The sequence below is a fragment of the Elephantulus edwardii genome, unplaced genomic scaffold, assembly GCF_000299155.1.
Source record: "Elephantulus edwardii isolate Elephantulus edwardi_28Jun2011 unplaced genomic scaffold, EleEdw1.0 scaffold00037, whole genome shotgun sequence".
Classification (NCBI taxonomy): domain Eukaryota; kingdom Metazoa; phylum Chordata; class Mammalia; order Macroscelidea; family Macroscelididae; genus Elephantulus; species Elephantulus edwardii.
In genome coordinates, this window is record NW_006399787.1 from 15,337,189 (window position 1) to 15,350,074 (window position 12,886).

Consider the following 12,886-nt stretch of genomic DNA (forward strand, 5'->3'; position numbering starts at 1 on the left):
CAAAACTGAAGCCAGGGGTTCAGGCAGTCTTTTCTCACTGCAAAGTGCAGCATTATGAAAGAAGAGAAAAGGACACTGAAGTCACCAAATGAGCCTGCATTTTCTTTTTGGAGCCAGAGGAAGCTCACAGAGTTTTAAACTAAAAGCACAGTCTGACATGTAACTCAAACCAAACTCACAAATGCTGGGTCTATTTCAGCACATCATGGCAACAAAAGGTTCCCAAGAAGGAGACTGCCCAGTTTTCTCTTTCAAAGAGGCTGGTGGGTTTCACTGCCAATCTTTTGGTTACCAGCCCAACAAATTACACATTATACCACCAGGGCTCCACTGATCTGACCTGTGTTTGGAAAATCCTATCAATTGCTTTATGCTTTAGTATAAGACAGCAAGAAATACATTATGAGGTAGTGAAGAAGGCTAGGTAGAAAAGGAGACAGTGGTCATGGAAAAAAGAGACAAATAAAATTATGAACATATTTTGCAGGTATAATCAACAGGAACTTCTCACAAACTATATGAAGGAGGGGAGAAAGACTCAAGGACTACTCTTATGTTTCAAACTTAATGCAACAAGGTAAAATAACTATTTGCCTTACACTGGACAAGTTACCAGAGAGAGGGACTGCAACACAGTCTACGTATTTAGGTATGCATGAATACATGCACCATCAGAGTAAAGAGTGAAATAAAAAGATCCTTTCAAACATATTAATTTTTAGATTCTTTAGGATCTATGAAACTTTGAAGGAATCAACACTCTTGGTGCCAGCAATCAGGAGATAAGGAGACATCTGCTTTAGGTAAGACCACTATTAGGGCCCTCTCCAAAATACTGAAGAGCAATGATGTCCACTTGAAGAATAAAGTGAGCCTGATTCAGGCTACAGTCTTTTCCATTAGGTGCTATGCATCTGAGAGCTGGACAACGAGTAAGGATGACAGAGAAGAATTCATGCCTCTGAACTGTGGTGGTGGAGAAGAGCACTGCCAAAAGAACAAAAATGTACATATTGTTGGGAAAGGTGTAACCAGAGTGTTCCTTGAAGCAAGGATGGCAAAGCTTTGTGTCTCTTACTCTGGACATGTTGCTAGGAGAGGCTATTCCTCAGAAAAGGATGTCATGCTTGTGAGGTTGGAGGGTCAACAAAAGAAAGGATGATTCCCATTGAGATGGACTGACACAGTGACTACAGTAATAAGCTCAAGTGTATCAGAGATGTTGAGAATGGCACATGATAGGGTAGGATTCAGAGCAGTTGTTCATAGGGTTGTCCTGAAGTGCACTTGACTCAATGGCACCTCACAAAAACAACAAAGAGACTCCAAGAAGCTCTGGTAATAATTACTGCCTAACCCACAAGGGGTTGCACAGCTAAGACAAAGGCAGCTCCTCTCAGGGGTTTGAAGTCACCAGTGGTTCCATAGAAGAAATATGAACAATCTCCTCTTGTGTAAGTTGCAGGCTCTAAAAACTCACTAGAAAGAGAGCTATGAGTCAGTTTCAACTCGATGGCAATGACAGTGTGAGAGAGGATCTCAAGGGAATTGAAGATGAGATACTAAATAAAACAAGGCTGAAGTAGCTAAGGTCAGACATATAAAACTGAGTAAGTGGAAGCGGATGGAGGAGGGAAGACCTAAGGAGATGGGCAGACAAAGCAGCAAGCACCGTATTTAGATGCCAAGTCACTGAATCAATCCATCTCATCAAGGGTCTTCCTCTCCTGCACTGTCCTTCCACCCTTCCAAACATGATGTTCTCATTTTGCCAAATTATATTTGAAAGTACACTGCCAATTAATCAATATGTTAGGAAGATACTGCAGATAAAGACACCCCACCCCACCCACTATAACCGAGTCAATTCTGACTCACAACAGCCCTCTATGGGTTTCTGAGGCTGTTAATCTTTATAAGAGGCCAAGTGTATCCTTCTCCTTGTAAGCAGTTAGTAAATTAGAACCTCTGACCTTTTGCATAGCAACCCCCTACACTACCAGGGATCCTTCTAAACTACACATGCATTTCAATAGTTAACTACCAGTAAGTACCAGTACAATCAATCTGAGAAAAGCTGTACAGCCTTCCCCCATTCGCTCCTGAGTTCATACAGACTCTATGAGGCTAAAATCAAGACATTGTTTATTTGTTTCATTTTAAATTAAATCTCAATGAAGAAACTATCATCAGTAAAAGTAACAGGATTAGGTTTTAATTCTGGCTTATAGTTTCTTTTATCTCAAGATAAAAGACAGGAGAATGCTTAACATACAGAGTAGATATTCATCAACAAAGTATGTTCGCTAAATGGGGAATATATATAAATTGATTCTCATTCTAGATCTTCAAAAAAACCTCAGCAACTGAAAATATTTTCTATAGAATGTATATTTTTTTAAAGAAAAGGTGGCTTTCTTTCCTCATTCAATCAAAATCAAAAGTCAAAAATTCCTACTCAGATTTTCAGTTTGCTAATTATAATCAGACTTTCTCTTTAATTTCAGGATAAGTAAGAACTGTCAGTGATTTATACTGTATGTTGTCTTCCATAATTGCAATGATATATCAGTGAGTTTTTACTTAACAAGTAGAAGGTAAGCCTATTTTTAATATCTTATTGTAAATAAATGCTTTCTAATTAAACTTGGCATCTTCTAGTTCTCACACTGATTTCTAACCTGGTGTACCATATTGTCTTTGGATGAAGATGTCCCCTCGGCTGTAATTGCTGGTTCTGATGGGCCTAGAGTTCAAGAGCCAGGAACTCTCCACATGTCTTAGTGGTGGGGACCACAGCATCAACTTTTTAAAAACATTTCCCAAGGCTTTGAGTATCATTCGTAATTCCCTTATATGATTCAATAACTCTCAACTCATCATCATACAGGATACAGTCCAGAGAACTATATTTTCTCTGTCCAAAAAAGAGTGAGCAGTATTCACTATCCTGGGCCTCAGCCCAAAGATGGTCAAGAAACCACTGGAGGGAAAACAAATAAATGAGGAGAAACTGTTTCTCACAGTCACATTCTGGACAAGAACTATTTACAAAATTAACTCACAATCCAATTCCCAAATGAGCGAAAAAAATACCAACCTGGGAACCAGGGATGTGAAACAGTCTCTGGCATTGTCTAGGAACTGTAGATTAAGAAAAGTCTGGATTTTTTTTTTTAACTTTTGTCTTCTGAAGTTGCTCTGATTTCAAAACACTCCAGTATAACTCCAAGGACAAAATGGCACCGCTTTATTGTTACAGAATGAATCCAGGGTTCAATGAGAATTTTATACTGGTCTCATTGAAATAGATGAAGTCATTCTTTGTGTCCACAGAGAACTGAGAAGGGCTGCAGCTCTTTGTAAAGACTCAGGGCACCTAAGAGGTATCAGCATGTATTACTTTCAGTAATTGTCTGGCTCTGGTTCTAATAAGGAACCCTGATGGTCCAGTGGTTAAAGCCTTCAGCTGTTAAAGGCAATGTCAGCATTCACATTCACTGGCCATTCTCAGGAGAGTTATGCAGTACTCTATCTCAGTAATCGGCAGCCTTGGAAATCCTAATTCAACACTTTTTCCTGCAACAGCGTGATTATGAGCCAGAACTGACTCAACGGCAACGGGATTCCGTTAGTCTAGGTCCCTAATATACTTGTTAAGTACACATTAAAACCAGATTTCAAATCACAGTAGTACTGCAACCTAATCTTCAAATTATCTTCCGTTTTCTTTTTAATCTTTATACCAGGATTTTGGAAGAAGGAGTGGCATCCATTTCCTAAACAATATGCCTCTGGAAACTCTATGAACTTTGATAAATGTCAATAGTTGTAGAGGGGCCTCAGGCCTTTTTTCACAGGTTCACTACAAGTCGTGCTTGTTAATCAATAACAAGAACATACTAGGATTTACTTGGGCAGAAACATTCAACCAAAAAGAAGACTTTCCGAGGCTATCCTAATTTTATGTGCCATTTATCCATTCCTTCTCTTCTCCCTACTGTCAAAGCATTCATAGGTAGTGGGATTTATGAGCAATTGTCTTTAACAACAAGAAAAGGTAATGGGACCATACACACCTCTGCTATGAAGTTGTCTCTACTCACTTCCTTTTATTCTCAGAAAAAGAAGAGTTGTTTCAACTATTAACTACAGATGCATGTATATTGTTGTTCCTCAGTTTGATCTTGGGAATTTAAATTGCACTCAGTATAAATTATTCTGCTTAACAAGCTCATAAGATCAAGGAAAATCATTTAGTCGTGACAGAGGGTGCCAGGGAAGGACTCTTAATAAACATATTTGTCAAATTTCCAAGGATCTCATGTTTGGAAATCATTTCAAGTACATCGTTCTTGCTATTGAATGCTACTGCATCAACAATGACTCATGCCGATCCTATTAACAGTGGATCTGAACCTTGCTCCATCCTGTGCCATCCTTAAAGGCAAATCCTCTCCTTTCACTTGAATAATTTACATGGAAAATCAGTCTCATCATATACTCATTCAAAAGTCCATCAGAAGTACTACAAAAAATTGAAAAGAAGCTATAAAAGTTGTAGTGTCAAGGGTTTACTGTTCAAAATGGCCTTCCTAGCCACTTTGTTTGGGTTTGCCACCTGGACAGGCAGGATCATACAAACAGTGCATGTTAGTGGATCCACAAGGCACCTGGTTTAAATAGAGTGGTTTCAGCAGCAGAAAATGGAGGGAACCTCAACACCAACAAGAAGAGGAAGAACGTGCATCCTTCGGGGCCAGAGATTCCTGTGCCAGCCAGACTGGGTTCCATCCAACCAACAATAGCAACAGCCTCAGCAGAGAACCATAGACCCACCTGAGACAAAGCTGACTTGGGACTGCTGCTTCAAAGAGCCAGAGCCAGCTTCACCCTAGGTTTAACAGAGAACTTAGGAAAGACACCATAACAGGCAGGACTGAGGACAGTTTTAACACTAATCTAAAGCATGAGGCGAAAAGTCAAGACCCGAGATCACACCTGAGAAGCTGTATGGACTGAGGGTCGACACCCTGTTGCCAAACTGAACCTTGGTAACATCCCCTAAAAAACCCACACACTCATGGAATATGGTTTGGTGAAGTCTGTGTGGTCACTGCAACAAATTTCAGACCCAATAGGGTACTAATAAGGCTTAGAATCAGCAAAAGTAGGTGCAAGAGGGTGGGAGGCTATGTCTGACCTTGTAAGAATTAGTCTTATACTGTGGATGTTGTTGACAGAGACAGTTCCCCTTTGAAAAATTAGTAGAAGCCAAACACAGCCATATCCACATCACTCTTAATTTTTTTCACAAAAGTAAAAATGAATGTTGTTGTCGTTGTTAGGTGCTATCAAGTGGAGTACAACCTATGAACAAAAGATCTGAACCCTGTCTATCTTGTGCCATCCTCATACTTAACACACAAGAGCACACTGCAGTATTCACCACGTCAGTCTACCTGGTTGAAGGTCTTCCTCTCCTTCGTCGACCCTTCACCCTTCCCAGCATCATGTCCTTCTCCAAGGAATCGTCCCTCCTAGCAACATGCCCAAAGTATGTGTTGCAAAGCTTCATCATTCTTGCCTCCAAGGAGCACTCTGGCTATACTTTCTCCAAGATATCTCTGTTCTTTTGGCAGTCCATGGGATGTTCAGTACTCTTCTCCAACATCACAGCTCAAAGGCATCAATTCTTTTCTGTCATCTTTATTCATTGTCCATCTCTCAGATGCACAGCAAATGAATGGAAAGACTGTGGCCTGAATCGGACGTACCTTACTCCTCAAACTGACATCATTACTCCTCAATAATTTGGAAAGGTCCCTAATTGCAGACTCTCACAGTGCAATGCATCTCCTTCTTTCCTGACTGCTGGTACCAAGGGTGTTAACTGTGGATCCAAGCAAGATGAAGCTGATAACAGTTTCAGTCTCTTCTCTATTCATCATGATGTCGCCGAATGGTACAGTGGTAAGAATCTTTGTTTTCTTCACAATGAGACGTAATCCATAATGAAGGCTTCATTCCTTGATCTTCTGCAACAAATGCTTCAAGTCCTCCTAACTTACAGGAAGCAAGGTTGTGTCATCTGCACAAACTGATTACTGTTAATTATATTTAATTCATTTTCAAATTTAAGTATTGATGATCCTAGCAACAAATTCTTTCCTTAATAAGTAATATAAAAAGTTAGAGAGAACACCTAGACTATCACTAAAGTCTTCTGTTTATCAAGTACTTCCTCTATACTAGACAATGAGCTGCAGTATTATACAAGAATAACGAAACTGAGGTTTTATCATAGGGAGGTAGACATTAATAACATGCATTCAGTAATATAAACTAAGGAGAATATGTAGAGAAAAATTTCAAAAGTGCCTGACCATTCTAAATTACTTCCACAAAAAACAATCCCAATCAAACTTGCTAAGTGTTTTGGGAATAGGGATAACAAGATTGCTTGAACAACACAGGTTTTGATTTTCTACCTTAATGAAAATTTTGCTGTAGAAAATAAATTAAGACTTAGGTTGTACATTGTATGCAATAAAGTTCATGTGATTTGGTAGTTCTTTTAAAAAAAAACCTGCTTAATATTTTCATAAAGAGAATAACCCTGTGAAATTTCAAGACTCTTTGAACTCAGAGAGTAAAAAGCACAAGAATTTATCTCCTGACAGTAAATTGGTCCCCAGCTAAATAAGATTCAGAATCTTCTGAAGGATATTCCATTAAGCATCCCAATTTATAACATGCCATTTTCTGATGCTTCATATCTTTAAGAAAATATAAGAATAAAATTTAAGGGGTTACAGAAATACAGGCTCTATTAAAATTATGAAATCTTCACCATTTCCTCATGTTTTACCCTCATGAGGGGAGGGGGATATAATTTATTTGTTTAATGAATTTATCAATTTATTAATCTTAGACTGTATTTTAAATGCTTAATATGCCATTTATTTTTCAACTCAAATACTAGAAAGGCCACCTGCCCCCTCTCAACAGGGAAAAAAAAATCCCACATTGTTGGGGGATGGGGCTGGGTGCATTACGATTCCATACTTTGGCATTTCCATCTATACTCTGGGCTTTGAGTCAAGTAAATGGACATTTTGGCTAAAGAAACAGTACCTTAATTTAGGAGAGTGACCCTTTCTAAAGGGGAAAAAAAAAAGTTAATACTTCATATTCTACAGTTTTAAAAATAGCCCACAAAATTTTACAGTTTTGGATACTTCTGTTCAATTTACTATTTCACCAAAAAAAAAACCATTGTAACATTCTGAAACATACCAAACTAACAATTTCCAAATCTATATCACTAAGCAAAATCTAAAGCAACAGCAGAAAAGATATTTTAATTAAAAATGCAGCCAATTTTTTCAACAACTAAATACCTTTGCCACAGAAACAATTACTCAAAATGAATTCAATGTTACTTAGCACTTATGTCTCAAGCATTATAATCAGCCATGAAGAAATGATGACCAGACAGAACCAGCCACAGGAATCTATCTTGTCTGCTTTGGCACCACCATTTCTAAGCTCAAAAGAGCATGTTCCACAATCACTCCTGGGAAATTTTTATTCACACTAAAGTTGGCTCTTCTCCAAATGGTAATATGATGGCTATCCTTTTGTAAGCAATCAAGAAGGTTAAAGACTCAACCCTTTGGGAACTTCGGGGTAATAACACAAGGACAGAGGTCACCAAGAAATTCAGCTAGGAAAGACTACAAAGGGTTCCATCTAAAGGCTCTGGTCAGACATAAACCCAAGGAAAGACTCCCTATCCACAAACAGCCTCCATCTCTGACCGATTTAAGGGTCCCTGGTGTTGTAACAAGTAACACATCAGGCTGCTAACCTTGAAGATGGTGGTTCAATCAAATTCAGCAGGTGCTCCTGGAAAAAAGACAGGCAATCTCCTCTTGTAAAGCATCTATGCCAGAATAGAACCATGCTCCAGAGCGTTCTGAATGAATCATCTTTCAGGAGATTGCCAGGTTTTTCTTATGAGGTTCATCTGGGTGGACTTGAACCTTCAAACCTTTTGGTTAGTAGAAGAGCATGTTAACTAGTGCTTAGCCATTGTTGTTGTTGTCGTTGTTGTTGTTGTTGTTGTTGTTAGGTGCCATCAAGTCAAATACAACTCACAGTGACCCCATGACCCAGTTCTATCCTGTGCCATCCTCACACTTCCTGACACACTAGAGACCATTCTGGCAGTCACTGTGTCAATTAACCTGGTTGAGGGTCTTCCTCTCCATCGCCAACCCTCCACCCTTCCCAGCATCATGGAATAGCCCCTTCTAGCATCTTCCCCAACTATGTGAAGTGAAGCCTCATCACTCTTGCCTTCTAAGAGCATTCTGGCTGCACCGTCTCCAAGACATAAAGGTTTGTTCTCTTGGCTGTCGTCCATTCTTTTTCTGTCATCGTTAGTCACTGTCCAGCTCTCAGAAGTACAGTAAGTGACTAGAAATATTATGGCCTGAATCAGATGTGCCTTAGGTCTCAAACTCATATTACTCCTCCTCAATAATTTGGAGAGGTCCCTAACTAGATTATTCCAGTGCAACATGTCCATATCCTAATGAATTTTTAAACCATCCCAAGTCCAGGCACAGGTATACTTAAAAATAAAATATTATCAGCCAAGGTTACTCACTTTATAAAAATAACTACTTTGTCATTACCTAAATTGAAAGGGTTAAAATTCATTAACTTGGCATTCCAAGTCTTAGATGAATTGGTTTCCAAGCTAACTTTTCAAATTCATTTACCTTTGCATTTCTTCAGACATCTATGAACATATTCTTAGTTTTACTTTTCCCCCATATCTTTCTTCATTTATCCCATCTGCATTAAGAGCCCAACGAGATTCCTGCATGCTCAAGTATGTCCACCCACATGCCTACCTCAAAGACCTCCACGAGAGAACTGATTAATCAACCACTAACAAAATGTCAGCAGTTCAAATTCACCAGTGGTTTTGCAGGTTGCTCCCTTAAAGAGTGCATAGCCTTGGAAACCCCATAGGGTTTCCATAGGGTCGCTAGGAGCTGGAATCAACTCAATGGTACATAACCACAACAACATGTCTGTCTCAAGTATCACCTAATCAAGTCTTTGCTAGCGTCTCTTCCTTGTAATTTCCATACAGCACTTTATGTGGAAATAGCAAATGCTTTGGAAATAAAATTCAAATCACAACTCTGCCAGTACTAGTTATGTCTTGAGCAACGTAAGTCTGTAATAGCTACTCTATAAGGCTTGTAGGAGCTCTGAGCAACATTTACTGCCAAGAGTTCAAATCTCAATTCTAACAACTACAGATGATCTGATCTTGAACAAGGAACCAAAACACTCTGAGGCTATTTTCCCACTGGTAAACTGAGAGGTGATGCATTGATTTCACATCAGAACAGCAGTCAGTAAGAGCAGAACACGGTCTGCCCTAACTGCAGGACCACAGCCTCTCGGTTCCCACCTCATTCTGGGTCTCAGTCCTTCTCTGGATTCCCACAGTAGTCTAAATGTCTCTCTCACACTATTATCTATCTTCTTCATCTGACAGAGAACGCCCAGAAGCACTCCAGACTCCAGAGCATTCTACAGACACCCTGATGAATAAATACATTAGACAGAAAGTATTTTTAGGTTTGAAGAGCTTCATAGGTATAAATTAAAAGCACACAAATAAAAATCAGAGCATTTAAAGAAATTCTGAAACTAACAAGCGAATGACAATGCTCACTGAAATGTCGCTTTTAAAATCCAGTTCAAATAAGAATAGTTGTGACTTGCAAAAGCCTAGCACAGGTGAGGCACCATCTTGGGCTCTCCAATTCAGCTTGCCCAGGATTGCTTCCACAGTGCCCTAGTGAAGGGTATTTAACCTTGTAGCTGCCATCAACCTGCATCACTTCACCTCTGACACAATACTCTTCCCTATTCTTTTCATTTCGTGTTTTAGCATCTCCTACAAGATCAGAAACTAAAGGAAAGAAATGCGTGTGAATGGCCTTTCTTTGCCACCCTTGGCCCAAATAAAACAGGAAACAAATTAATTCAAAGGGACAGTGTCAACGCTTCTAAAAATAAGTTACCATAATTCAGCTTTTAGTTTCTATGCCTAGTGAAGGATCACCTCTAAGACCCCAAAATGAAAGTTTAAGTAGATCTAGACAGCTTTCTCACATTCAGACAAGGAATTCAGTAATGTCTCAAAGTCACAAGGAAACACTTTCCTCCCAATAAAGTTTTCATTTGGATAAAATAATCAGGAACAATAGGAAAGTGAGTGAAATGAAAAATATAAAGGGAAAACCTCTTTCTGTCAAACTGACCATTACAATGTCCCTAACTCCTTAATACTCCTTTTTCCCCAAGCCAAAATGTTCTTAGAAAAACAAATCAATGCTTTACAGTCCATAAACATTAAGTACTTATGAAGATAAATGGTCAGACACCAGGGTAGAGACTTTTCAGTTATTCATTAGATTAGCAAAGTTCATGAAAGTTGGCTTGAAAAATGTATTTTTAACTGATTCTCTTCCAATGTGCATAGCATCTCTGTGAAACATCTGTTTTCTATCTCCAACATTTCAGAATCAGCAAACCTGTAACAAAATTTGAACCCAACATTTTCCCACTGTCCTCATTTTCTGTATCATTTTGTCATCATCATCATTTTGTGCATCTGAATGTGTTGGTAAAGCAGAAGGCAGAAAGACTGTGACTATGAAATTAAAGACTAACATTATCTCTCTGTGTGTAGGACACTCCTTGGATGTATGTATAAAACAGAGCGTGAGTTTAATTATGAGTTCAATGAATCTGCAAAACCAGTTGTTCAAACAGAATAATCCATCTTGCAAACTAGTGTACTGATCCTCCTTCTCTGAGGGAGTCCTAGATAATCATTTAACCCTTCTTCAGATACCAGATGGAGCCTGGTGGCACAGTGGTTAAACATTCCACTGACTATCCCAAACCTACAGTTGCCCTTTGGGAAAAGATGTGGGATTCTGCTTTTACAACAATTACAGCCAAGAAAACCCAATGCAGTGGTTCTACGCGGTCTTACAGGGTCATTCTGAGTTGGAATCAATTTGACAGCAATGGTTTTTGTTTTCTGGTTTTGCTCAGATAGCAGAAGTGAGCTATAAGAAAGCCTCTCCAGACTAAAACCAAGATCATTACTGAATCATAGCAAGCAAGGAAGCCAGAGAGGGGAAAAATAACTCTTCTCTCCCAGGATTTCTGAAGCTACTCCAAGAACTTTCCTTCTCCCACTGCCAGTAGCACCCATCAATTCCCATAGTAACCAGCCCACTGATTTCCAGCTAGTCCAAGAGGGAGGCATGCTTGCTGCAGACAAAGAGCAAGAAAGCAAAACCCAAAACTCCAGCCCATTCAATAGTTACTTAGCAGAAGCTTAAGCATTCCCATTTTACCTCCCTCCTTCCCTTAATTACCAGGTTACTAGATGGTTCCTTCCTATCTCTCTTCAAGTTGAGGATGAAACAACAAACAACACTTCCCTATACTTCCAAGGCTCTTCATAACATAATCTGTGTCCCAGTGCAATTTTGCTTCTTGTCGTTTTTGGTGCTAAAAATCACTATATTTCCTTAACTCTCACCGACTGTGTATCATCATCCAACACCATATAAAAAATTAAAAGAAACTCTGGTTTAATAAATCAACATTTCCAACCGAAAAAAAAAAAAAAGAAAGAAACTCTAGTTCGAAAATAATATGACTGGGGTAAGAATGTATTCCTTAACAGAGTAGTCTGTAGGGTGTTGTGCTATTAACCCAAAGGGGAGCATTTCTCTGGCAACTAGAATACATCAGTGGTTCTGCAGGAGAGACAAGTAATGTCCTCTGGTGCAATTTACAGCCTTGGACGCCCAATACAGGATCAGCTAAGAGTCAATCTGGATTCTGAGTAAATAACAGGAAGAGAGGGAGCACGTGAGAAAGCAGGGACAAGGGGAACTGGAGAGTAAAGAACCCAGAAATGGACAGAAGTTGTACTCCCAAAGGAATGATGAGGAGATAAATGGTATACTCCAGGAAGCAGAGACAGTCTTATCTTTGTGAAGAACAGGTCACCTTGTGCTGGGAAAGCAAAAGGAAGAAATGAGAGCCCTTCAGCAAAATGAGAGTGTTTCTGTTGCTAACACAATCATCAGAGACACTGCAATCAAGAATCATGGCTCATTACAGCATCTTTCAGCAGAGAAAAGGGAAATGATCAGAGTTGAGAGGAGATGCACGGTAACAACTTAAGAAGTTTGAAAAGAAAATAAACCTAGTTAATTGCTACAGCTCTGTTTACCTACAGAATATGCTTAAGATATTTTTTTAAAACTAAAAAGAGAAGGACATTAAAAGTACTCAGCACTTGCTGTAAGCCAATTCTGGAAGGTTTCACATCTTAAACAGAATGCAATGGCTGAAATGAAAGGAAAAAAGAAAGTACTTCAAAAAGGTAGTATATCAGTCACTGCCCAGGGAGACTCTACCTAGTTGTTGTTGTTATGTTATTGTTATGTGCCATCAAGTGGCCTGCGACTCATAGCGACCCTATGTACAACAGCCCTAAACCCTGCTCTACCTTATGCCAATCTCACTGTCTCCGACACACCCACACCGATTACCCCAGTCACTGAATCGATCCACCTCATAGAGGGTCTTTCCTTCTTGTGCTGTCCCTCCATCCTCCCAAGCATGACATCCCTCTCCAAGGACTGATTCCACCTTGCAATATGTCCAAAGTATGTCAGACGAAGCTTCAGAATCCTTGCCTCCAAGGAGCAGCCTGGCTTCATCCTCTCCAGGAAGAATTTGTTTGTTTTCCTAGTAG